Genomic DNA, 26,134 nt, shown 5'->3' on the forward strand with positions numbered 1-26,134 from the left:
AACTTGTAAGTCCATGTATAGTTTCTGCCTGTGTTTCATTTGAGGATGCCAGTATTGCCTCCTACAGCTGCTGCTTTGAGGTATACTGCTGCCCACCCTCATAGATCTTCCTTATAAGGATGCTGCACAGGTTCTCAATAGGGCTGAGGTCAGGGGATGATGGTGGCCACACCATGGTTTTTTCTCCCTTTATGCCCATAGCAACCAAGGAGTCAATGGTGTTTTTTGCAGCATGGGATGGTGCGTTGTCCTGCATGAAAATAATTTTATTCCGGAAGGCACTTTCCTTAATAGGCATTTATCTGACCGAATTTGTCTGTGCTCTGAATCACACACAAATATTTTCACAGTTCGATGATATCTCTTCAGTTTTTGCGAAATATCAGTTGTTTTCATGCCTTTTGCAAGACATTGCACTATTTCACGCTTTTCATCTTCCAAAAGATCTTTCTTCCTCCCCATATTGCATGAGAACTGTGACTTGCTTAATAATGTGGAACAACCTCTTCAAGTAGGTTTCCCTTTAATTACGATCACCTGGCAAACTAATTAACAAACCTGTCTGAGATTGATACCAGTTATCTAAAAAGATGGGAGAAGTAAAACAAGCAAAAACTTTCATTGAAAAACTAAAAACTTAATATTTATTTAACTGAAATCCTACTGATATATCACTTGCATAATAATTTGGAACACTGTAGAACTCCATCAGCAAGAATAATTTATTCATGAGGCCATTAGGCTGGAGAGAAATCACGCCAAGCTCTGAATCTCCCTCTGTGATGCATCTACCCCATCTTGACATAGATAGCGTAAATACTTATAGATATAAACACGTCCAGCATGAGGGCTCCTCATGCAAAACATGCAAACATTGTGATTTTGTGTTGCTAGTGTGATGTGATCCTGTGCTTTTCTCTGGAGGGGACACAATCTTATCTCCCTCAAGCCAATCTCAGGATTCTGCATTTCTCCGTCTTGGTTTTTTATCATCTTGAGCCTGACAGTATTGTTTCTGCTCATGCATTTTGCAGACGCCCTTCTCTAGTTCCACTTACCAGTCTGTGTGAGTAAAAGTGAATCATGTTCCTTGGTCATACTCTGTAGGTTAAAAACAGAGGTGCGCGGGTCAAATGGAGTTTAGTAATTACATTACTTACTTACAAGGCAAGACTTTCAAGACACATTGAACACGTATCAAAGGGGAAACAAGAATGCAGGATTGGTTGGCTAACTTGGCTATGAACCTTATTTGTTACAAATTAGATTATTAAACACTCTTATCCAGCATGACTTAAATGGCTCTTGATTTATTTGTTTGTGTATCTGGACTAATTCATTTAAAGTGCCTGGCTCAATGGTACAACAGCAGTGCCACACATAGGATATGAACCTACAACCTTCACATTTGAAGTTTAACTTTTTAACCACTACACCACACAAGGCTCTTAATCTTCTCCTTCATCCCTGAACCGGTGCACTCATTGGGCTATGTGTTATATCACAATCCAGCAGTTTCCCAGAGAGTATGGTTAAAGAAGTGCTTGCGGGAATTCAAGTGGAGAATTCAAGTGGGTGCTGAATAGGCCTCTAGGCTGCCTGCATTAGCCTCATCTTTGTGGCTAGGCCTCTGCATAGCCTCTTCTATGTCCCTCACAGACAGACACATGGGAGGGTGGTCAGTGGTTCACCAACAGTGGGACCCCTCCCTCTTGGGTTTTGATGTCTGCTTTTGAGGGGCAGTCCCTGATGTCCCGGTCAGGGCAGCTAACCAGTGAGGAAAAGGAGAAGGAGGAAGAGTCTAGACCTCACATAGGCGTAGAGCTCAGTGCTATGTAACAAACGAGGCTGTTTCAGAGGGTGACCACACACCCTCGATTGAGGGGGAGGAGCATTTACTGCCCGCAGGGCCAGTGACCCGGTTATTTCTACCATGATCTATTTATTATCTCATTGCAATCTGTAACACACCAATTGTAATTATTTTTATTAGTAGTAGTAGAGTTATTATTTATATACTGAAAATTCAGATAGGGAAAGATTATCTGAGTTCTGTGGTTATTTTTGTTGAATTTTTCATGCTTGATGAAAATATTGCCTTTATTGCACAAGCTTATTGCACCATTATACATTATTCTATGTGAGACTGTCTGTGGCAATAACCCCTTATTATGACCGTATCTAATTTGCTGTTACCTCGGACTACATGAATGAGGCGTGAAAATACAGTAATCCATATCATGTAAATAGCGTTAGCACTTAACAGTTTAACCGCTGGAATTCAGTCATTTTTACTTGCCTCTCTGTTTCTGTGAAATGGGCAAAACGCTGGGGTACGTTTAGGTTATTTCAACTTTACAGGGTAACGTTATCACATTTTTACCTCATTATAATGCATTTACTCTTCACTCAAAACTGCAAACTCTGAAACGCTGAAGCACGTTATCAATAATAAACCGCTAAGCTGTGCATGAGGTACGCTGAGCCGGTTTCAGCGCACAGGGTCCTCAAAATTCTTAATTCAGTTTTTAGATAGCTGTCTGTCTCAATTCGGAATTCGCACAGCCGATCTACACTTTCTCCTCTGCATGGATAGCGCACAAGAAACTTAAATATCTAAGTCTGGTAATATCCCCATAAGAAAAGTTACTGTATGATAAAAAACTAAAAATTAAAATACTGGGAATATATTTCACACACGTTACAAATAACACTTCGTACGTTAAAATAGACACGTTATTTTCCCATTACTGTATGTTAATGTATACATGTACAAATGCTGCGAAATACAAAATAAAACGTGCAGAATTGTAGTACCCAGCAAACGTAAATCAAGAGGTCTACCATTCGTCACAACATGACACCCTTACTCCGAGGCTCCATTGTAGCAGCCACCTTTCCTCCCAACCCCCACTCAATTCAGAAGTTCCCACGAGGTTATTTTGTTTATTTCCAGCAGTTCATAGTCAGAGCACTGATTGGCTCATGCGAGATAGGGTCTACAATACTTGCAGAAATAGGGGGGGGGAGTCACTATGTCTGGAAACAATCCATTTCGTGTCTTTGTTTATTGGATTTTTTTACGTGATCGCTATCAATATATAAGTTGATTACTCGGAATATTGTGCTTGATTGGGTAATTTACTGCGCCAGCCAAATCTCGATGCAAAGATTTGCGCAGATCATCACCCACGGATGTGCAACACTTGGTATCAGCAAAGTTATTGTAAACCCTGTTGTAGGCTTTTGGTGTAACTCGCGTCTGGGAAAAGGGAGGACAACGTACGTGGATTTGAGTCGGCTGTTTGGTTCCTCTCGTTTTCCCCCTCGTTATTTGTCTAAATCAACGTCGGACATAGCTATAGGAAATGGCGATCTGCATAACGCTAAAGGTACTATACAGTTTACAATCTTTGTTTGTATTAGTGGGAATGTGTGACTGGTTGTCTAGGTTGTCAGATGCAACGTTGGGTTTTGGATCAGAAGTTAGTTAACATTGTTACCACGAGCCTTTGCTGAACATACAGTGTAACCCAGCTACCCTACTAACATGGCTTTCATAGTTCGCTAATGTAGCTGCCTTCATGGCGAGCTAGATCACTTATTCACTTCTTGGATTATCAGCGATCTAGCAAACGCAATCGCTGCAAATTAGGCCATGTGTTTTAAAAGAACCTGAAGATAGTTAACCATTCTAACGCTATCTTGTGATACGTGGTAGTTAGCTGTGTGGATGAACGTTAATATACTGTTGGAAATTTTGACGGCCTTTTGAATGTCAATGATAGCGTGACAACCAGCGAAGCCAGCCCTTGCTTTGAATTAGATTGTAAATGTGAACATATCAAGGCCCGTGTTTTTATGAATGCGGTCAACGTCAGTAACAGGACCATTTTTGTCAATATTTTTCCGGATTAATGAAATTGATACCGTATAGTGCGTGTAGGGGCACCACTCTGTAGTAATTAACCAACTATCTGGATGGCTAAAATGAATTTTCATGATGAGTTGCTGATGGCACATCTAATGCATCTTCAACCTGTGGGTACTATCACGTATGACTACGGTTCCCAGCAGCCGCTGTAGGTTTGAGAAGACGGATCTTGTAGCCAGTGACAGAAATCCTTTACCGAGATGATCCTACATGCAGCCAGTCAGTGTCAGAAGGCGGGTATTCTCATCGGCCGGTCCCCTATTTTCCATCCTGCATTCATTGGCTTATGTTTTCATGTGCAGAAAACCAACTGACATCTAGCGGCGTAAGTACAGGTAGCTATAATGACTTTTTTCATTATAGCTGTTTTTCATGTTCGAAAGCATATCTAGCCAGAGATGAACGATTTTGCCAATATAGCCAAATATTGAACTTGTCGTGTTAGCCAGGTCGCTACATCAAAGCAGGCAAATCCTTTGCCCACGGCTTGCCAGCTAGCAGCACACAGGCGCTGAATTATGACTCGTCTGGGGCAGAAAATGGTACTGAGCTAACCAGCCTTTTATCAAGCTCTGACGTTAGCCTTGTTTACGTTTTCTGCAAGGGTAAGAGGTTGTTATAATGCGCACATGGGGGATGGCGCGTCGGCTATTAAAACGGTTAAATGGGAAAGGCAGTGTTGAGTAGACTGTAAATTTATTACTGCCCAGATAAAACAGCCAGCCATCAAACTAAACTGAAAGCCAGGTTATCGACAATTTATTAGTGATCTAATATCTTGGAGTTAAACTGTAGCTAGAAAAGCTTGACCGAGCTATGGTAAATCGGATGAAGATGCGAGCTAAGGAAAATCGATGGATTGATCACAGTGAAGGCAGCGAACGTTAACCGTCACCATGCAGCTGATCCGAAATGTCAGACGCTGCTGAAGTCGCAATGGTAGCACGCTGGCAATGCTTCCAGGGAAGACGAAAACACAAATATGGCTGTCATGAAAGATGCGGCTAGGCTTTTGTGAAGGATGAAGGAGTAGCTAGTTGCTAGTTATCAATTTGTATTGATATGTCCCAAAGACATTACCTTTGGGTGGGGGGTTACAAACATTAACGCCAACGAGTACGGAGTTGCTGGTTACCTGGTGTGGTTACCGATTTTTATGGGGGCGTTAAGATGTGAAGTCCCTCGGTATCTAGTAGCGCCCTGTGTGCGTTAGTTTACAGGCCTTGGACTCAGCGCGTGAGGTGTATTTTCCATTCCCTTATGCATGCGTGAAGCTCTGTTTTTGGGTACCCTGGTAAGTGAATATGTCTAGGCTACTTTGCTTGTCCTCGTTTGCCGCGAGTAATCGTTTTTTATTTAAATGTTATGGTTCGGTGTTTTACAGTGGTCTGATTATTTTGGACATGGATTCTGTATGTGGTGGTGGGCTTTTTCCGTATGTATTTTAAAGTAATCTGTGGAAGCGCTTCCACTATGCGTCATGTGCGTTTGAGCCTGCTTGCTTATGACTGATGATTCTAGGAGGCAGTGTATTGAATGACAGAGACATCCGGGCCGAGAGAAACTCATTTTCAGTGTTAACTCTTATGTAACTGGATAACAGACTACCGATAAAACATTTCTCACGTGTCAGCTCTAAACAGGTCTAAAATAAATAATCTGATTTGAGTGTGACATGAGCATGATTGCTCCTGCTAAATCACAGTTTTGACTAGTTGAAATTCAGCATTTTTTCTCTACTGAAGTGCCATAAACATGTTATATGGGGCTCATGGTGAAAGAGAGACAGAAGCATGGCCTGCTTTTAAGACAGACAGACATTTTCATTCTCTGCTGTTTTTTGATGACTATACCCTCTTGGCTGTTATATGATGTTGAAGCAACATTATGGGAACATTGTCAGCTAGATGGTGGCACCGAGGTGTACATACACTTCAGGGTAACCCTCTGTATGCTTGTCACATTTGGCTCACGGATTGACCTACATACGGCCTGGCTCTTGATAGGAGGCCCTACCCTCTCTGGAGGGCCACACGTTTCCCAGCACCTCCTACACTCATTAATTGGGGCTGCGATTTTGCCAAGTGAGCTCAACAGATGATCAAGATGACCATGCTAGCGCTCCAGTCAGGAGCCTAAAACATGACTGAAGCAGAGAAATACATGCCTGATCTTGTTGATTCCATATTGCAAAAACGCAACAATCCATATGTTTTTTTTATTTATGTGTGGGCAGGTGTCTTTTGGCTGAATGCAGGAACACTGCTGAAGGAATGTGTATAGCTGATTTTCCTGACTAGTGTGGTTTAAGCTGATAGAAGACGTGTGAATAAAAGTTACTTGTCAAAGCCTTACATTAAAAAAATTGCTTTTCTTTTCACATGTCAGGCAGTCGAGTGAAGTTCTGCTCCATGTTTCATGAAATTAGGAAGGCCGCACTGCTTTGGCGATTGGTGTTCTGGGACTGGCATGGAAAGCAGCATTTTCTCCTGACCCTCCCCTTGCCTTTCAGCAGTCATTGTTTTCCTAGCCTGCATTCCTTAGTGTTCAGTGAGATGATGGCAGTTTGGAACCTCCTACTACCTGATGGATTGCTCCCCATATTATGTGTTGCTGCCATAAATCCACACTGGTGACATAGAATGGACCTCACATGAGAGTTATATACAGTGGCACTTCTGTGGCTGTCCTGAGCAGCTCACAATGCAGATGTCTTCTTTTCAGGCTTCCCGTAGTTAAATGGGATCTGTCACGCTCAGCACCACACTGTTGCAGCATTTGTCAGTGCTGTGTATTTTATGTGTAACTTTGGGTGCAATTAATTTTTTTTTTGGAGCACTGGTGACACATGAATTTCAGTAATTGGCTGCTTTTATACTACTTGTGGACAATGAGGTTGAGGGCACCTTTCTCAAAGCCACGTGACCATATTCCTTTGTTATAAAGTGGCTTTTCTGGAAGCTGTGAGGAAATATTCTTGTCCTTGAAGTTCATCTATTCTGAAAGCCAAAATGCCATATTCCTGTTTTATAAATGGTCTATAATGACCTAGACATAAGGCTGTATTCATGTGTTATAAATGGTAGACTACTTTCTAAAAGCCAGGGGCCTCATTACAGAAACTTCCTAAGTCTGAAATGCTATCTTATTTCAGTTTAGGATGACATTTAGGATTTTTGGTATTACAGAAACATGTTTCCTAACTGCATTTAGGAAAAACTCCTGTCTTATCTTAAGATAGGAATTTAGCTATTACAGAACCGTCCTAACTAAGGGATTTCCTAAATTAGGAATCCTAAATTAGGATGGCATAGACCCTGTCCTAAATTCAAAATAACTGCCAAAAATGGCAGCACCACTCTTGTTAGGTCTGTATGGCAATGAAGATGAGGAACATGAACACAGAAACATAATGATTGAAAGGCTACTCAAACCATATGATGACGCTTTAAATTTCCCGGACCATGTACTAATATATATATATATCGACTGCCAAGACATTTAATTTTGAATTTGATCAATGTGCTACGTTCGGTTCTGGAGAGGCCTATGTTGGCTCTTGGTGAATTGATGTTCTCGCAGGCTAACTAATAAACTGTTACACAAAGAACTTCAGTCTGGAGCGTGGTCGAAGATGAGGTAGAAACAGGTTTTATTGATGGTCTTCAATACAGCAAGACTTCATACATGAAGGTCGGCTTCAGGTACTACACGCACTAAGTCTCACGTAGAGTCTTAAGCCTTGCACACTCGTCCTCACGCTCAGTCTGTCTCTAGTGCGGCTAGGTAATTCTCGCACCCACACCTAGATATATGTACACGACTCTGGTCCGTGCCACGTTGTTGTTGCGTTGCTTCTGTACTAAACAAAGAACAAAGAACATCTTATACCATCCCTGAGCTGTCCAGAGTGGTTAATTATAACTGTCCTTGCATCGCCTAGAGTCTGGCGCCTAATTGGAAAAACATTGCTTCTGAAGGTATCTCTAGATTGATAAGGAGTACACTCTGACCCAACTCCTCTTTGTCACAGACACTGACAAGGGAGGCAGAGTGGGAGAAAGTTCAGCCGGGTAGAGAACCCCTATATCACCTAAGAACAAAACCTTTATTATAAAAGAAGCTTCTAGGAACTGAGGTACCTTGGTTGTGCTAATCATCCCAAATGGTTAAACATGTCATGACTAACCTAATACTGAACTACAGCTACATGAGTGATTTCTACAGCTATATGAGTGCTCGAAATCATAGGCCTCACCGTTGGGACGGCCTTGTGCCACGTACACACTTTCAGTGTGCCTTGTGTGCATGATTAGTTCAACATAGCAGCATCTCTTGGAAAGTAGGCCACAGGTCACAACTCCGTGAGCGGCCTAAAAACTACACAGTCACATTATACACTGTGCATACTAATTCTACCAAACTAATCAGTCTACCAATATAATGAGCACTAAATAATCACCACTATTCTTCAGTCCCCCGTCTGATCATTCCCAAACTCATCAATGATCACAAAAAAGGAAAGTGATTATATGTGATAGATAAAGTGATTATATATATATATATAAGCGAAGCGAATCTTATACTCTCAAGAGCATAGGCATCTTGCGTTTCTAGCATTAATAAAAGGAAAGGAAAGCTAATAGAAAAACGAAGTCTCAGTCAAGTTCAACGTCGTTGTCATCTGGGCCACACGTGCAGGTGTCATAGCTCTGCTGACCAAGCAGGTTACACCCTTAAAAAACAAACATATGCCCAAAATCAAAACAATAAAAGGTGTCACAATCTGAATGATCTGGGGTAACAATTCTCCCGCCCAAGATCCTAACCATGTCTCCCAGCTCCACTTCTGAGATGCTTTTAAGTGGGCCACTTGCTCGTAAATGTCTTGTACATATGTGGTGACATTAACAAACGCATCTGGTACATACGTGCAACATTCTTGTTTCAAAACTGCACATGTTCCGCCTTTATCTGCCAGAATAATGTCTAAGGCTATGCGGTTTTGCAACGTCATTTGACGCACTGAATGTAGCTCCTGATTTATCAGTGTCAATGCTCCTGCTGTATCATTAGCAATTTTGTCTAAGGCAAAAGCCATCTGCCTAATCTCATCTAATGCGACAGTAATACCATAAGTTGGAACTAATGAAGCAAAGAAACGTTGAGTTGGGGTAGCAACAGTTTCCGTGCTGTGGAACACGTCCCTCTTACCTCTATGCTTGATGTTAACCATACGCATAGCTGGTACTACATATGCCGTATAGCACGATCCTGACCATTCAGCAGGCAAATATGAATAAGCATGCTTCCCACAAACATACATTGTCCCATTTGGAGCGGCTTTGTCTTCAGCTCCTAAATTTGGCATTAAAACGAACAATGATATTACAGCAAAATGTCCATGCCAATGCATCGCTTCCCATGGTCTTAAAGTAGAAAGACTATAGTTACATGAACTTCGTCCCAAAAACATACCCGTACCATTGTTTTCCCAACATAACATACCCTCAGGCGCATAACTCAATTTCACTCGCTCTGGGGGGCTTGATGGAATTGGTCGTGTATAGAAGGTCACGTTTCCCTCAAAGAAGGGGCTTTGTGTGTCATTATATGCTGTAGCATAGTCGGCTAATGTGAATGGAACTGATACGTATGGATATGTGTTAGAAGATGTTGGCAATAACCCACACACCCAACATGAATCTTGTCCCTTTGCCCTAGCATAGCTGTGTGCCATGGCTAGAAATGTGTTATCCCTGTGCGTATCATGATGACTGTCATAATGTGCTTGAACTTTCAAAAACAACACAAACACCACAACAAACCACATATTCATCATAGATGTTATCACACAGAATGTCAATATATCAGTTCATAGATGATCTTGAACGATGTTCCCAAAGATTCTGTCGTCGTCCCTCAGGCACTCTCGATGACAAACGAGGCGATGTCGCAGCTCAGGAGGAGGGTCACTCGATCCACAGGTTGATCCAGGCCAGCTCCTGTAACCTCTGACTGCCCAGGACTCAGAACCCTGAAAGATACACAAACACACAAACACACAGGAAAACGACCAACACATCATAGCCGTAATGACATTTTAAGCGTCCTAACTAACTGTCAATTCCAGTAATTCCACTACTTTCCCCCGTCTGGCCCTCCAGCAGGGTCGTAACACAATGAGAAGTATTAACATGAAACAGCATGAAACATGTCATTTCATGTTTTCTTCGTCTTTAGGTAACCCCTGGAACATACTGCCTCCAGTTCTACCCTCCGACTCTTCCCATAGCGCTGCTGTTGTACTCTCCCTATTCTTTTGGGGGCTCAGCTAATTTACAATGACTTGCATGAATCCATTTCTGCTTCCCCTGCACCTTGACTGCAGCGTCTGTCACCAATAACACCTGATAGGGTCCCTCCCATTTCGCTTCCAATGGTAACCTTTGGGGCTTGTGAACCATGACCCATTGACCAGGTACTAAAGAATGTCCCCCGTCAGGTGGCTGTTTCCACGCCTCCACCACCTGCTGGGCAGCTGTTCGAACTGCTTCAGTCAATTCAGTGCAATAAGAAATCAAGGCATCTGATGTCAAGTGTATGTCAGCCTTGCGCATGTCAATTGTTCCTGGTAAAGACATAGGCCTTCCAGTGATGATCTCAAAGGGGCTCAGTCCCGTTTCCTTGTTGTGTGTCGCTCTCATGCTACACAGAACCGCAGGTAGGGCCTCGAGCCATGAAATTCCATCCTGATGTTTTTTCGCCAGCCTCTCTTTCAGCGTCCTGTTCATTCGCTCCACTTGTCCAGAGGATTGTGGATGATGCGGACAATGAAGAGACCACTGGATCTCCAGCATTCGACAAACCTCCGCACAAACAGCTCCTGTAAAGTGCGTTCCTTGGTCTGAATCGATCTGATCCGGCAATCCCCATCGAGGGATTATGTCTTTCACCAATGTTTTCGCCGTGTGTGTTGCAGTGCCTCTCCTAGTGGGGTACGCTTCCACCCACCTGGAAAATTTATCCACAATCACCAGTACATCTCGATAGCCCTTGCAAGGTGGTAGTGAAATGTAATCCACCTGTAGATGTCGAAACGGTCCCGGTGGTGCCAATGTCCTTTTGGCAGGCACTTTGATTCTCCTGTCGTCGTTGTTCTTCTGACAGGTGACACACCCTAGCACCGTTTGTCTCGCAACACTTGCAAAGTTTGAATTCCACCATGTTTGTGAAAATCGATATCTCATCTTATCTACTCCCACATGTCCTAGGGAGTGAATCTGAGTCGCCAGATATGGTAAGAGACTGGATGGAGCCACTATCTTCGTGCCATGTCGCCACAGGCAGTCATCATGGAGTTTCGCTCCGTGCTCAATCCATCCCCATTTTTCTTCCCTACTGGCATTCTGTTGCATTTCCTTGACATCCGTCAATCGTTCACTGTTCTGACACACTGCCAGGTGTGATCTAGGAGTGTCAGCTTCAGTGTCTTCATCTTGGTCTTCACTTTGTTCTCCCCCCTCCATCCATGCAGCCCTTTTCGCAGCTTCGTCAGCTAAGGCATTGCCTTTCGCTTCCATGGTACTTTGTCTCGTGTGCGCTTTGACCTTCAACACTGCCACTTCTTTTGGCAGCTGGATTGCATCCATGAGCTCCTTAACCAATTGACCATTTTTGACAGGTGTTCCTTTAGCTGTCATGTATCCTCTTTGTCTCCACAACAGGCCAAAGTCATGTGCAATCCCAAAAGCATATCTTGAATCAGTGTATATGTTTGCTGTTTTGTCCTTTGCTATTTTGCACGCTTCTATTAAGGCCTTCAATTCTGCTTGTTGTGCTGACGTTCCAGGTGCCATTGAGCCTCTCTTCAGAATGTCATGCTCAGTCGTCACTGCCCATCCTGCATGCCTTACTCCATCCTCCACTGTCGAAGATCCATCAGTGAACAGCACCAACTCCGGATTGTGGAGAGGTGTCTCCCTGAGGTGTTGATCTTGCTCCAAGGTGACGACAATGTCTTCACAGACGTGGTCATCTTCCTCAATTTCAACAGCGCTCATCATTGTAGATGGGTTGGAGACTGTTGCCTTCTGAATGACAATGTTCGGGGCTTCCAATACTGCTTGCCAATTGCCCCACCGGCTCGCTGAGACCTGTGTCGCACGTCTCATTGTCAGCAGAGTGTGAACAGCGTGGGGGCACTTCACAAACAGCTTCTGATCTAGGACCAGACTGGCCACTGATTGAATTGCCAGGAAGACTGCTTGAACAGCCCTCAAGCATGGTCCGAAACCCAGAGCCACGTTGTCCAACTTCGCAGAGTAGTACCCTACTGGCCTTTGCAGTCCGCCATGCTCTTGCGTCAAAACAGCAGACATATATCCATCCCTCTCATTCACATGTAGAGTGAATGGCATTTCCGTATTCGGGATGCCCAGCGCAGGTGATTCGCATAATGCTTTCTTCAAAGTTTCAAATGCTTCCTTTTGGTTCTCATCCAATTGTATGAGCTCTTTTGATTCCCGTCGACCTTTCAGCATTTCAGTCAACGGTTGGGCAATTTCAGTGTAGGACTCCACCCAGGCCCTGTTGAAATTGCAGAGGCCCAGGAAGGACCGAAGTTCCTTCACTGTTGTTGGTTCAGGAGTGTTCCGAATTGCGACTGTTCGATCTTGTGTGATTTCCCTCTTCCCTTGTGAGATCTTTTGTCCAAGATACACCACTGCTTGCTGTGCAATCTGTGCTTTTTCCAAACTTGCTTTGTGTCCTTTCCCATACAGGTAATCCAAGAGGGCCGCCACATCTTTGTCGTGTTCTTCTTCCGTCACTGACGCAATCAAGATGTCGTCCACATACTGAATCACTTCAGACGTGATTGACGGCACGTCCTCTGAGGTCAAATGTCTTCGTAGAGCTTGGTGGTACAAAGTGGGGCTGTTGTGCAGGCCCTGAGGCAGCCGTTCCCACTTGTATTGTTGCCCATCTACTGTGAAGGCCAGCCAGTCTTGCGATTCAGGAGACAATTTCACTGTCCAATACGCATTCACCATGTCAATCACAGTGAACCATTGATGTTCCGGCTTCAGCGTATTGAAGATCATGGACGGATCTGCCACAAGCGGTGTCAGCTTGTCAATGGTCTCATTCGCCTTCCGATAATCGACAGTCAGTCTCCACGTGCCGTTGGCTTTCTTCACAGGCCATACAGGGCTGTTGGATGCACTTTGAGTCTTCTTCAAGATGCCCTGTTTTTCAAGCTCATTGACGATTGGCCTTATCCCTGCTATTGCTTCTCTGCTGATGGGGTATTGTCGTGTGCATGGAGGCGGTTTCCCAGTAAGTGTGACAGGTTCCATATCCAGGAGGCCACAGTCGTTCTTGCCCTGTGCCCAGATTGGATGCTGTGCCAATTCTGGCTTCTGCAGTTTTCTCAAATTCCATGTCACTTTTCCTTCCGAGAAGGTCAGACTGGAGTTCAGTTGCAGCAATACATCCATTCCCAGTAATGGTTGCGTCACCTTTCCAACCCACAGACTGACGATGATCTCTGCCGGTCCCACTGTCACTGATAGGGGTTGTGTCTGTCTTAATAGGAACCTTTCTCCTCCAGCACCACAAGCTATTTGTGTCTTGTTTGTCACAGGTAATGCACATCCATTCAAATGTGAAGCGGGTATCACAGTCAATTCAGCTCCCGTGTCCAAAAGGAAATCAATTTCAATTATCCGATTAATTGTTGCACACACATGAAGTCCGTCGTTCCGTTGTTCAATTGCCGCTGCGAGGGGTTGCATGGAGGGGGCTACTCGTTTCCCGAAATCAGGTCCAGGAGTTCTTTCTTTTTGTCTCCACTCAAGTTCTTGAATCTCTGCATCAAGTTGTCTTCAGCATCCTTATGCTGTGGACCGTTGCCTTTTCGGTTTCCCGTGCGGCATTCTCTAGCCCAATGTCCGTACTTCCCACACTTCCTGCAGGCTCCTGTCTTGCCCTTCTGATTCTTCTGCTTCTGTGCAGCCACATTGCGGATCTTGCATTCAAGATCTGTTTCCACTCTTCTTGCTGCTGTCACCAGGTCTTCAAATGTTGTGCGGTTATCTTCCCATCCAGGCGTGCTCAACTTGACCGCCTTCCGCACTTCAGGTAACAGGCCTTGCATGAATGTTGCCTTCAGTGGGCCATTCGCATTCCCTCCGATGTTCCGTTCATTGAGGCCTTCTATTCCAGAATGTCTCAGGAACAGCTTGGAAAACCGGTCTGAGTAGTCATCAATTGCTTCTCCGGCTTTCTGGATGCAGGCAGCAATTTTTCCCCAATCTGTTGTTGCTCTTGTAGCTCGTTGGATCCACAGACGAATTGCTTCCCAGGCATTACCCAAATTCTGTCTATCATCTCCCAATGCTGTTTCAACTTCATGAGTCACTCTAGTGATTTCAGCAGTGTTAAGCACTGTACACAGTAACTGAAGGCCATCACTGGGATGCAGGCGATAGATGTGACGCAAACGCTCAATTGTTGTCCAAGTCTCCATCCCTGCCTTGCGTGGATGCTGCAGGCCTTTGGACCACTTATCAATTTCTTCTGGCTTGCATGCTTTGTGAGCGTAGATCATCTGATCCCCGTGCCTTTTCACCACTAGGGGCCTTAAGCGCCTTTCACTGTTGGACTCAGAATCATCTGCAACAACCGTGCTTTCCTCGTCATCATCACTAGAGGCGCCCATTGCCATTGCTCTGAATGCATATCGTCTTTCAAACTGAACTGCTTCCTCCATTTCCGCATACGGGTAGACACTGTAGGGAGGAGCAGTGGGGCAGGCGTGAGCTCCCCTTTCAACTGTAGCTCCGCCCCTGCAGTAGGGCTCCTGCTCCTTCCCATTTTCTCTCAGTCTGCCTCTGAGCTCCGACAGCTCCTCTTCTAGCCTCTTGCATTTCACATTCTTTTCTCTTATCTCCTCAGCCAACGCCCTGACATTTTCTTTCTCGTGACTCAATTGCCTCTCAGACTCCGAAATTACTTGCTTTTCGTATCTTTTCCGCAATTGACCCAACACCACCAAAGTTAATGGCACTCTTTCTTTTTCAGGCACACGTTGCGACTTTCCCCAAGCTTTCTTAACATCATCAATTGGCCACACACCACCAGATTCAAGCTCAATCCCATACTTTTGCTCAATCTCTTTTTCAACTTGTTCCAATTTAAAAGTGGACCGCAAATACGCCGTACTCATTGCCACCATTGTCTCAAAATCAACATCGGGCGCAGCTCTCCCACCCTTCTCAGTAGTAGGAATCTGCTCCGTTTTGTCAGCACCAGGTTCAGAGTTTCCCTGAGCACCCGCCATTATCATTAATCTCAGGCTGTTGTCACACCAGTGCTAGTTCTCTCACTAGGAAAACTCAGATGTCTTTTACACACTACTCTCCTCCTCCCGGAGAGTTTCACTCCGTCGGTTGTTTGAATAGAGCTCTTTATCCAAACACCGTAAACCACAAGATATATACACACACACTCACTCGCTCACTGTCGACAGTACAAAAACACATAAAACAAATAAAACACATCAACGTCTAGACAGCTCTTCCGTTCCCTGACGGGCTTCTACAGATCTATTTCAAACTGTAGGAATATCGCGATCTTCCGTGACAAGGCACGTGCATCCACGAATTCAAGCGTACACATACAAATGCCAATTTTCCACCAGTGTACCCTTACTCGTAGGATATCCGCTATAGCGCTCTCCCAAAGGAGCTATGCATTTAACCGGTCACTACAGACTCTTTTTCTCTGCAGTCAAGGTGCACCACACACTTTGCAGTTTGCAAATTTTCTTTCACCCTCGTGTACACATCAAACATACAATGATTACAGCTCTCTCATTGTAGGCACGTATCTTCACAGTTCTTTGTCTAACTGTTAGCCTTTACTTATAGTGTTACATGTACTCTGTAAATGTCTCGGTTCTTTCTGGAACCCAGCAAGGTAAGGAAAGGGGCTCACCAATTGTTAGAGAAGATCAACAGATGTTGAAAGCGCGCAAGTGTCTTCTCTTCACTTTCTGGCAGGATCTCTCCTTTTCCTCGTGGATCCGAGTCACGGCACCAAGTTGTTGGCTCTTGGTGAATTGATGTTCTCGCAGGCTAACTAATAAACTGTTACACAAAGAACTTCAGTCTGGAGCGTGGTCGAAGATGAGGTAGAAACAGGTTTTATTGATGGTCTTCAATACAGCAAGACTTCATACATGAAGGTCGGCTTCAGGTACTACACGCACTAAGTCTCACGTAGAGTCTTAAGCCTTGCACACTCGTCCTCACGCTCAGTCTGTCTCTAGTGCGGCTAGGTAATTCTCGCACCCACACCTAGATATATGTACACGACTCTGGTCCGTGCCACGTTGTTGTTGCGTTGCTTCTGTACTAAACAAAGAACAAAGAACATCTTATACCATCCCTGAGCTGTCCAGAGTGGTTAATTATAACTGTCCTTGCATCGCCTAGAGTCTGGCGCCTAATTGGAAAAACATTGCTTCTGAAGGTATCTCTAGATTGATAAGGAGTACACTCTGACCCAACTCCTCTTTGTCACAGACACTGACAAGGGAGGCAGAGTGGGAGAAAGTTCAGCCGGGTAGAGAACCCCTATATCACCTAAGAACAAAACCTTTATTATAAAAGAAGCTTCTAGGAACTGAGGTACCTTGGTTGTGCTAATCATCCCAAATGGTTAAACATGTCATGACTAACCTAATACTGAACTACAGCTACATGAGTGATTTCTACAGCTATATGAGTGCTCGAAATCATAGGCCTCACCGTTGGGACGGCCTTGTGCCACGTACACACTTTCAGTGTGCCTTGTGTGCATGATTAGTTCAACATAGCAGCATCTCTTGGAAAGTAGGCCACAGGTCACAACTCCGTGAGCGGCCTAAAAACTACACAGTCACATTATACACTGTGCATACTAATTCTACCAAACTAATCAGTCTACCAATATAATGAGCACTAAATAATCACCACTATTCTTCACCTACAAGGAGGCATGGGGCTCTGCCAGTGGTTGTACAGATCACAAATGCACTTAGTTTTTTTGCTAAGGGTGACTTCCAGATTGAGCTTGTAGATCTGTCTTTAACATCACAGCCTCGCATCTCATGCAACCTCACAGAGGTCACCCAAGCTATCTGTAATCTGGTGCCGCAATATATACGTTTCCCACAAGGAGAAGAGGTACTACAGATTAAGGAGGAGTTTTTCAGACAGAGCGGGATGCTGGGAGTAATTGGGCTTGTTGATGGTTCGCTTTTTCCGATCAAAACGCTGAGTGGACCTGATGAGCCAGCTTTTGTTAGCCGTAAAGGCTTTCATGCCATTAATGTGCAGGCCGTCGGGGACCCAAAACATGGTCATATGATATTTGGTGGCAAAGTGGCCTGGATCCACCCATGATTCGTTCATCTTCAACACCGGGTCCTATAGGTCCTATAGACCCTAACAGGAAATATTGCTTAACCTACTTAGATAGTATGATGACATTCTTAGGACTCAGCATAGGCTGCATGCACTTAAGAGTGCATGAGGCCCTAGGATGCCATCCTCCTGGTATGAATGGGTTGGCCTGGCGGCTTTCCTCAGTCTTCCTTTTCTGGAAAGTTCCACCATGAACGATGAAATGGTGACCTTGGCAATCAAATTCTCAGGCAAGGCCTACTGCTGTGGGCTACATGGATAAACTGTGGTCCCTATGATGTCATTTGTGTTTTTTTGTGTCTGGAGGAAACACCTGTGCGCTCTGATGGTCTGGGGCTGAAAATGGGATGGTGTGGGAGTGTTCACTGGTGGCAGGCAAAAGGACACCTGACTGGCCCCATTCAATGCTGTTTGACTGTAACCACACTAGATAATGAAGAATAATGGCTCTGTAGCTTTGTTCCAGCTCCAGTGCACCTTCTGCATTGTTCTGTACACCTACTATTTTTCATTTTTAAATGATACTTTATTTAACCTGGAAGAGCTGGTGAGATGTGGCTATGAAGTCATAAGGACATAAGAAAACAAAACAGTTCAATGTAAGAAAACATGTAGACAGAAGCAGAATGTGAGTCAGGATAAATAGTGTTCCTCACTTGCATTACTGCGCAGGATAGTTTTACAAATAGATATCTCAAGTAGATTAATTGCAGTCTAACTGCTTTTTTACATTACATATATCATATATATCATCATATATAGCCTTCACCGGTGTTTAAGCATATATCTAAAGGATAGTATCTGCAAACAAATTAGTTTGGGCGATGAGAATGTTAGAACCTAAATTAATAATATAGCGAGTGAACGAAATTGGAACAAGGATAGTACCTTGTGGAACACCTTTATTAACATTTAAAAATCAGCAGCAACCATATAGGATAGTCCCTTTTATTCACTTTTGAAGTAATATTTAATGATCCACAGCATCAGATACCTTTTACTGGTCAATAGAAAGATGGTGCACATGGGCTAAGGCACTTTTATCATTTTCAGCATTCTTTTCTGCAGCAGTGGTGCTGGCTATGTTGATGAAGAGTGTATGAATACAGAATCCATTTGACTCCTAGCTAAAGTTGTTCATCATATGAACTTTATCTGATCATTTCTTAGTTCCACCCTCTATTTTGTGGAAGAAAACTGGAATTTTTAATAGGGATGCACGATGATATCGGCACGACATCGGTATCGGCTGATAAAAACTTAAGTTAATTATCGGCATCGGCAGATATGAAAATTTGTGATGGGAGGAGTAAAATATATAGCTAAGTTTCTCACTCTGGGAGGATGCTAGCTGTGTGCTGCTAAGCTTTTCTCTGCTTCTGGAGGGGCGTGAGACCATTTCTAAAAAAAACGCAGCTCCGTAAGGAGAGAATGCGATTTTAAATTAAACAAGACAGCCCGCCATCGCCAAGCTCGTGCTTTGGGACTCGAACGGAGGTCCTAATGGTTTCGACTGACCCCTAGCTAAGTTTCTCACCCTGGGAGAATGCTAGCTGTGTGCTGCTAAGCTTTTCTCCGCTTCTGCAGGGGGCGTGAGAAAAAATTTTATATAACGTGGCTCCGGAAGCAGAGATGGAGAGCAATGGGAAATAAAACAAGACTACCCGCGATTGCCTAGTTCCTGCTTTGGGACTTGAACAGAGGGCGTAATTTTGTGTTTGCACACTTACACAACGATACTGGACAGCGAATAACATTTTCTGTAACTTTATTGTGTCTCTGCTCATTCAAAATAAATATCACTGCTCCATGAGGAGAGAATGCAATGGGAAATAAGACAGCCCGCGATCGCCGAGCTCGTGCTTTGGGACTTGAATGGCGGACCAAATGGTTTCGACCGACCATAAGCAGTTGATCACTATAACCGTGATCACTGTAAGCGGTTTCCACTGTGTGTGTGTGTGTATGTGTGTGTGTGTATTACAGAAACGCATAACATAAACAAAGATTTTCCCTAACATTTGTTATGTGTACTTATTAATGAGTCCTCACCAAGATAACATGAAATAATGCATTTTAAAAATAAACTTGTTTTATTGTCATAAATAGTAGTTTGAACAAAAGTACAACAAGCTATATTAAAGTTTAATAGTTATTTATCACCATATTTTTTGAGCGACTGTCCCGGAAAATTAATAATCTTTCCTGGGACACGAATTGTCCCGGTTTTTTGCGAAAATGTACTTCTAATTTAGAATTTCATAGTTTCAAATAAAACCTCATTTGGTTTCCTTCTACTGCTATTCTGTTTTCTCCCTGGTTATGTTTGTACATCCAATCCTGTGTCCGTAAACGAGTAAAAACGGGTAAAACACAGCGACGATTGGCCATGTCTATACTTTTATTTGATTGGTAGCGGAAATACGAAAGCTTACCTTATTGCCTATAGCAACTGCCCGGGCTGTCGGTCTGCCGCGCTCATCCACATCCATGACTACACGGTGAGTTCAGTTTGTGGCTAGAGGCTAGAGTTTGTGGCTAACGTTATTATTATTTTTTAACGTTCTTTGTATTTTGTCGGTTTTGTGAAATGGGGGAGAGACGGACGAGGAGGACGACAATACAAAATCGGACGAGCCACCAGCGTAAAAGAAAAAACGATTTACAACGTACAACTCAGAATGGTCGAAAAGAGAAAACTTTTCTGAATGGGTAAGGCCCACCCAAGGAGACCCGTTCTCCGCCACCTGTGTTTTGTGTCCAGCCAAAATTTCAGTTAACTATGAAGGAAAAACACCGCTGGAAATCATGCAGAGATTTGTTTGTTATGCAAATCATAACAAAGAAGCACCAGAGTTTTGTATTAAGCAAACGCAAAAAAATCTAGTCAATTTAACTTTTATGACAAAAAAGGTTCAGCAGAGGAAGACGGGATAGCAATAGCGGAGCTTAGCAGTGTAGCCTATACCACGGACTGCTTCACGGCCACAGGTACTTATCTACGGATTGTGGCAATAAAGTAAGTGCGAAAAAGAGGTGAGAAATGTCAGTGTTAGGTTGCCCAAATTCATTAAGTTAAATAGTTGTTTATAATCTATTATAATACATCTAATCATGTTTTCATTTCTAAAGGGAGTATACATTTGGACATATGATTAGATTTAATAGTAGATTATAATTAGACAGTATATGTTTACATGTTAAAGTAAAAAATCTATTTAATGTAGAAAGGGACAGCAGCAGACAAAGGAGTCCAGAGTGAGTGCAACTGCAAATATGGTTTAAACCACCCCCCCCCCCCCCCCCCCCCCCCAAAAAAAAAAAATTGGTCCAAGTGTCCCGGTTTTTCACAAATCAAAGGTGGAAACCCTAGCCATGTTAGATACTTGTTGAGCTCACATTTATTTACGTGTCCACTCTGGTTTAACCCTTTCGCATGTAACTTACTTTTTATGCTATGAAGCGCGCGTTACATGGTTCGTTATGTTTTCATTAGCGTTATTAAGCTTCTCATAGTGTTCAATTAGAATTTGCCAGGGAATTTTTAGAAGTGATGAGGGAGAAATGATAGGACCGTTGTTTGTTTACTTGCTAGAACTGCCACACTGTTTCATGAATAAACCTACAATCAAGTTTGTCAACAGCTTAGCCTACACCACTCAACTAGCGTAATGTTAAACATAATTTTGATGTATGACTGACGGTACCGACTTTCACATTAGTGCAGCAAAAGCAGGCATGGCTGACGTGAATGTTGTCAGGTTTATTTAGGCTAAGAGGAGAAGTGATGGGGATGTTTATTATTATTTAAGTAATGCATTTCATGTGACAGTTATCAATTTACCATGAACACAGATGATCTCCATCGTGGGCTACTCTGCTCGACTCTGCTTGGGTCAGCGGATTGTTGTGATTTGTGGCGGTCCAAACGCAGTGTGTTGCCAACAGTGGAGTTGCAGTGTGCCCTCTGGTGAACAAACTACGCAATGACAACACTCATAACATGGTTGAAGGATCCATCTTCCATCTCTCTGCTTCTTTTTAAATTGTCATTTATCGAGCCGATACCGATTTTTCTGCAAATAGCTCATATTGGCCAATAATATCGACACACCGATATTATCACACATCGGTTGGGCTCTTTTTATATATATGTGTGCGTATGTATGTATACATACACACACACACTATATGGACAAAGGTATTCGGACGCCTGACCATTACACCAACAGGGACTGTAATGACATTGTATTCAAATACATATACTTTCATATGGAGTTGGTCCCCCTTTTGCAGCTATAACAGCTTCCACTCTTCTTGGAAGGCTTTCCACAAGATTTTGGAGTGTTTCTGTGGAAATTTGTGCCCATTCATTCTGTAGAGCATTTATGAGGTCAGGCACTGATGTTGGACCAGAAGGCCTGGCTCGCAATCTCCGTTCCGTTCATCCCAAAGGTGCTCGATGGGGTTGAGGTCAGGGCTCTGTGCAGGCCAGTCAACTTCTTCCACACCGAACTCATCAAAGTATGTCTTTATAGTCCTTGCTTTGTGCACTGGGGCACAGTCATGTTGGAATAGAAAAGGGCCTTCCCCAAACTGTTGCCACAAAGTTGGAAGCGTAGCATTGTCCAAAATGTCTTGGTATGCTGAAGCATTAATATTGCCCTTCACTGGAGATAAGGGGCCTAGCCCAAACCCTGAAAAACAGCCCCATACCATTATCCCTTCTCCACTAAACTTCACAGTTGGCATAATACAGTCAGGCAGGAAATGTTCTCCCGGCATCTGCCAAACCCAGACTCGCCCATCTGACTGCCAAACAGAGAAGCGTGATTCGTCACTCCACAGAGCACGTTTCCACTGCTCCACAGTCCAGTATCGGTATGCTTTACACCACTCCATCCGATGCTTGGCATTGGACTTGGTGATGTGAGGCTTGCATGCAGCTGCTCGGCCATGGAAACCCATTCTTTGAAGCTCCAGCCTCACAGTTTTTGTGCTTACATTAATGCCAGTGGAAGGTCGGAACTCTTCAGCTATGGAATCAGCAGAGCGCTGGCGACTTTTATGCACCATGCGCTTTAGCAGTCGTTGACCCCGCTCTGTGATTTTACGTGGTCTTCCGCTTCGTGGCTGAGTTGCTGTTGTTCCTAAACGCTTCCACTTTCTAATATCACTTACAGTTGACTGTGGAATATCCAGCAGGGATGAAATTTCACGAACCATCTTATTGCAAAGATGGCATCCTATCACAGTACCACACTTGAAGTCACTGAGCTCTTCAGAACGACCCATTTTGTATCACAAATGTTTGCAAATGGAGACTGCATGGCTAGGTGCTTGATTTTAAACACCTGTGGCAACGGGTCTGATTGAAACACCTGAATTCAGTAATTAAGAGGTGTGGCCAAATACTTTTGTCCATATAGTATACATATATATACACACTATTTATCTGCACTATTTTTCGGTATCAGCAATCAGCCAGAATGAGTTTGAGAATATCGGCATATTGAATATCGGCAAAAATCCAATATCATGCATCCCTAATTGTTAAGCATTGTCAGACCCCCCCCCCCCCCCCCCCCAGAGTTTGGAAGGGATATACAGGCTCTCAGCTATATATTGTATAAGTCTGGCTTTGCCTTCAGAATAAATCAGGTGTGTTTAAACCAAGGGCATAGGAGAGAGTTTGATATTGGGGGGGCAGGGGGGGACACAACTGCAGTCCTTAAAGGAACATATATCTTGATTGAATAATAAAACAATATCAGGATGGCTTGAAATAAGAAGGTATGCACGTGTAAAAACCTCTTAAGTACTTTCAGGAAGAGCTGCACTAGCCACTAGCTTGCCATTTACGTTGTCAAACCTGGGATCAAAACGAGTAGGAGTGAGTCAGATGTAACGTTTGCCTGGCTCCACGGATACCAATTCAATGACAATAATCCAATAACATACTGTTTTTATGTTACTTACAAGGCCTGAGTTGCATTTGCTAAAAACATAGCAGCACAAACAAATATGTTTAGCCTACGGCACAAACGTCGGGGTACTGGTGACATCACAGACCATAAAATATAATGTTTAGCCTATGTCTTTAAAAAATGAAAACATACAAACGTATAGTTAGTTAGCTAGCTATCTATTTTGGACAATTTGTGAATCATTATACACCTACCCTTACGTTTTACAACACAATTAGCTCCCTCTGAGCCGATTAGGCCTACAACTTTGTCCAGGTTATAGTGCTGCACGAGCTGCGTTATTCGCGTCAAATCTGAGCTACTGACTACATGTAAGTAACTTAAAAAGTAGGACAAATATTTAAGTTATATATAAAGCGCATTTATTTTTGTGTGTGTTATTGCCAGCGTCAATGTATTATTTTTACCTAACGTTAATGACACAACGTTAATTACCTTGACGGCTACTATGTAACTAACGTTAACCAGCTAATTAGCAAATGCAACTCAGGCCTTGTAAGTAATTAGCTGGCTTAAAAATATCTACAAGTGCTTGTCATTTTTAAGTGTTGGATATTTCCAATTAGCGCTGCAACGTAAGTTTACTGGGATCCCATGTAATGTTATTGCTCTTGGCATTGAAGCGCTCTGTGTAGGTGTTACGCATATGGAGTGTGAGATGACTCCACAGGTGACATTTTTAATAGGTGGATTCTGAAAGAATGAATGAACAAATATTTGTGGGTCGGCTGATTTTTTTTTACTTCAGTTCATGTCAACTGTCAACTGAATAGCACAGCACGTTCCCACAGCTTAAATACCCACAGGTGGTCTCGTGCGTTCTACACTCAAATAGAGCAGTTAAAATACAGTACAAGAAAAAAATGAAATGGGGTGGTGTCTATTAGACATTCAAGATTACCTGTATACCTGCAGGACCACACACGTATGGCTTATGTTTATTAAACATATTAAATATTACATGACATGAAATATCCTGTATCTCACATAGGCCTATCAGGAAATAATGTAATGTAAGTTTTTTCGGGGCACCAACTAGCAAAACGTTGCACAATAGAAGCCACTTTCTTCGTTATGGAGAAAGCAGCGTTCTGGAAGTTGTCACAGAATTTTTGCCATGAAGTACAGTGTTTATCCAAAGCATGACCGCACGAAGGAAAATTATCATGGCACAAACCAGCACAAACGTAGCAGAAACTAACGTGACCATTTAGGAGCAATTCAGAGAAGGTTGGGGTGCTGGGTGACCTCATCGCCCAAAAATATAATGTTTATATCTACAAATCCATAGCAGCACAAACGAAATTTTTTACGGCACAAACCGGCACAAACGTAGCACAAACGAACGAGACTATTTTGGAGCAATTCGGAGAAGCTTGGGGTGCTGGGTGACGTCATCGCCCAAAGATGCACTGTTTATATCTAAAAAACCATAATAGCACAAACGAAAATTTTTACGGCGCACAAACGTAGCACAAACGAACGAGACTATTTTGGAGCAATTCTGAGAAGCTTGGGGTGCTGGGTGACGTCATCGCCCAAAGATGCACTCTTTATATCTAAAAAACCATAATAGCACAAACGAAAATTTTTACGGCACAAACGTAGCACAAACGAACAGTAATACCATTTCGAACTTTTTAAATACTTGGGGTGTCAACTTCACGCAGGTGTGGAAACCCGGTATTTTGTACGGGCAAACTGTATAGGTTGACACCTATGAGTTAGCTAGCCAGTTCGCTTTTATGACTGGGTTGAAATTGACAACCTATGGCTATGTTTATGGCTTATTTGAGGAAAAATATAGCTCAAGTCATAAAAATATTACCAGTAAACAAATGGATGACATGTTTGAACTTTTATAACTTTTACTAACTCTTCTGCCTCTCCTCTATTTATTTTTTATATTATTATTATTATTGTTATTATTATGAATGTTTCCAATTACATGCCTGTGGAAGAGTAAATAGGGTGAATAAAGAAGCTGATTTCCAACATACCTTTTTTTCTTGTTGTCATCTTGTTTCTGTCTTCATGTATTGAGCTCCCATATCTATTGATTCCTTTTATATGTTTTATGTGTCGTTGTTTTACCTCATAATGGCTGTTAGAATTAATTTTTCAGGCAGGAAATGAGCATGTAAAGAGAATATCTTTCAAAATTTTCTCCCAGGGGAGAATTTTCTCCCGGACCCCTAGTTGTGGCAGGTTTTCTCTATCCACGCAAACTTCTCACCTTTTTTTTACCTCTTACCTGTTTGCATCCCTGTTTTTAGCCAGTGCTTTTTAACTGACTGTTGTAGCTAGCTGTGTCGTCCCAGTTAATCTGCTTTGTTAACGAGCGGGACCCCTGAGATCTTCGAAAAAAACCTGTTTAATGGGTTTACTGTGCTTGCGGTCGTCGTTTGACATGAATTCAACGTATCCTGAAAGCAAATTTTATTTAGTTTCAACAGTACAGAAACAAGCTAGCTAATAGCCTTGGCTACAATCGCGGTTGCCAGATTATTCAAACGATGACTAACGTGGAACAGATCGCTTAATAAATCCACACACGCATATCAATATCATCTACGATACTTAGTGTTTACTCCAAAAAACGATCTAATGTCTGATTGTGCTTGCGTGTTTTTTGATAACGATCAAGTCAGGAAAAGTGGCGCGCTCACAAAACGTGCTCAGGAGCGTGCCCCCCCGCCGCTGGTTTAAACCTCTTTCTCAGATAATTAAAGTGAGTCCTC

At 43.1% G+C, this 26,134-nt stretch overlaps 1 protein-coding gene across 4 annotated transcripts in view; it reads left to right on the plus strand.

Moving 5' to 3' along the window:
• Nucleotides 1-3,270: 3,270 nt before the first annotated feature.
• The window catches only part of LOC118793262 (protein FAM53A-like), a 53,677-nt gene continuing 30,813 nt past the window's right edge, over nucleotides 3,271-26,134 (plus strand). Inside the window, exon 1 of one of the 4 annotated variants that reach the window (XM_036551356.1) lies at nucleotides 3,271-3,392. The gene's annotated coding sequence lies outside the window, so the exon portion shown is untranslated. Of the gene's footprint in view, nucleotides 3,393-4,176; nucleotides 4,270-5,164; nucleotides 5,229-26,134 lie in introns of those variants that run through there. The other 3 variants (XM_036551357.1, XM_036551355.1, XM_036551358.1) reach the window with 3 other exon arrangements.

Source organism: Megalops cyprinoides, chromosome 18 (assembly GCF_013368585.1).
Source record: "Megalops cyprinoides isolate fMegCyp1 chromosome 18, fMegCyp1.pri, whole genome shotgun sequence".
Classification (NCBI taxonomy): domain Eukaryota; kingdom Metazoa; phylum Chordata; class Actinopteri; order Elopiformes; family Megalopidae; genus Megalops; species Megalops cyprinoides.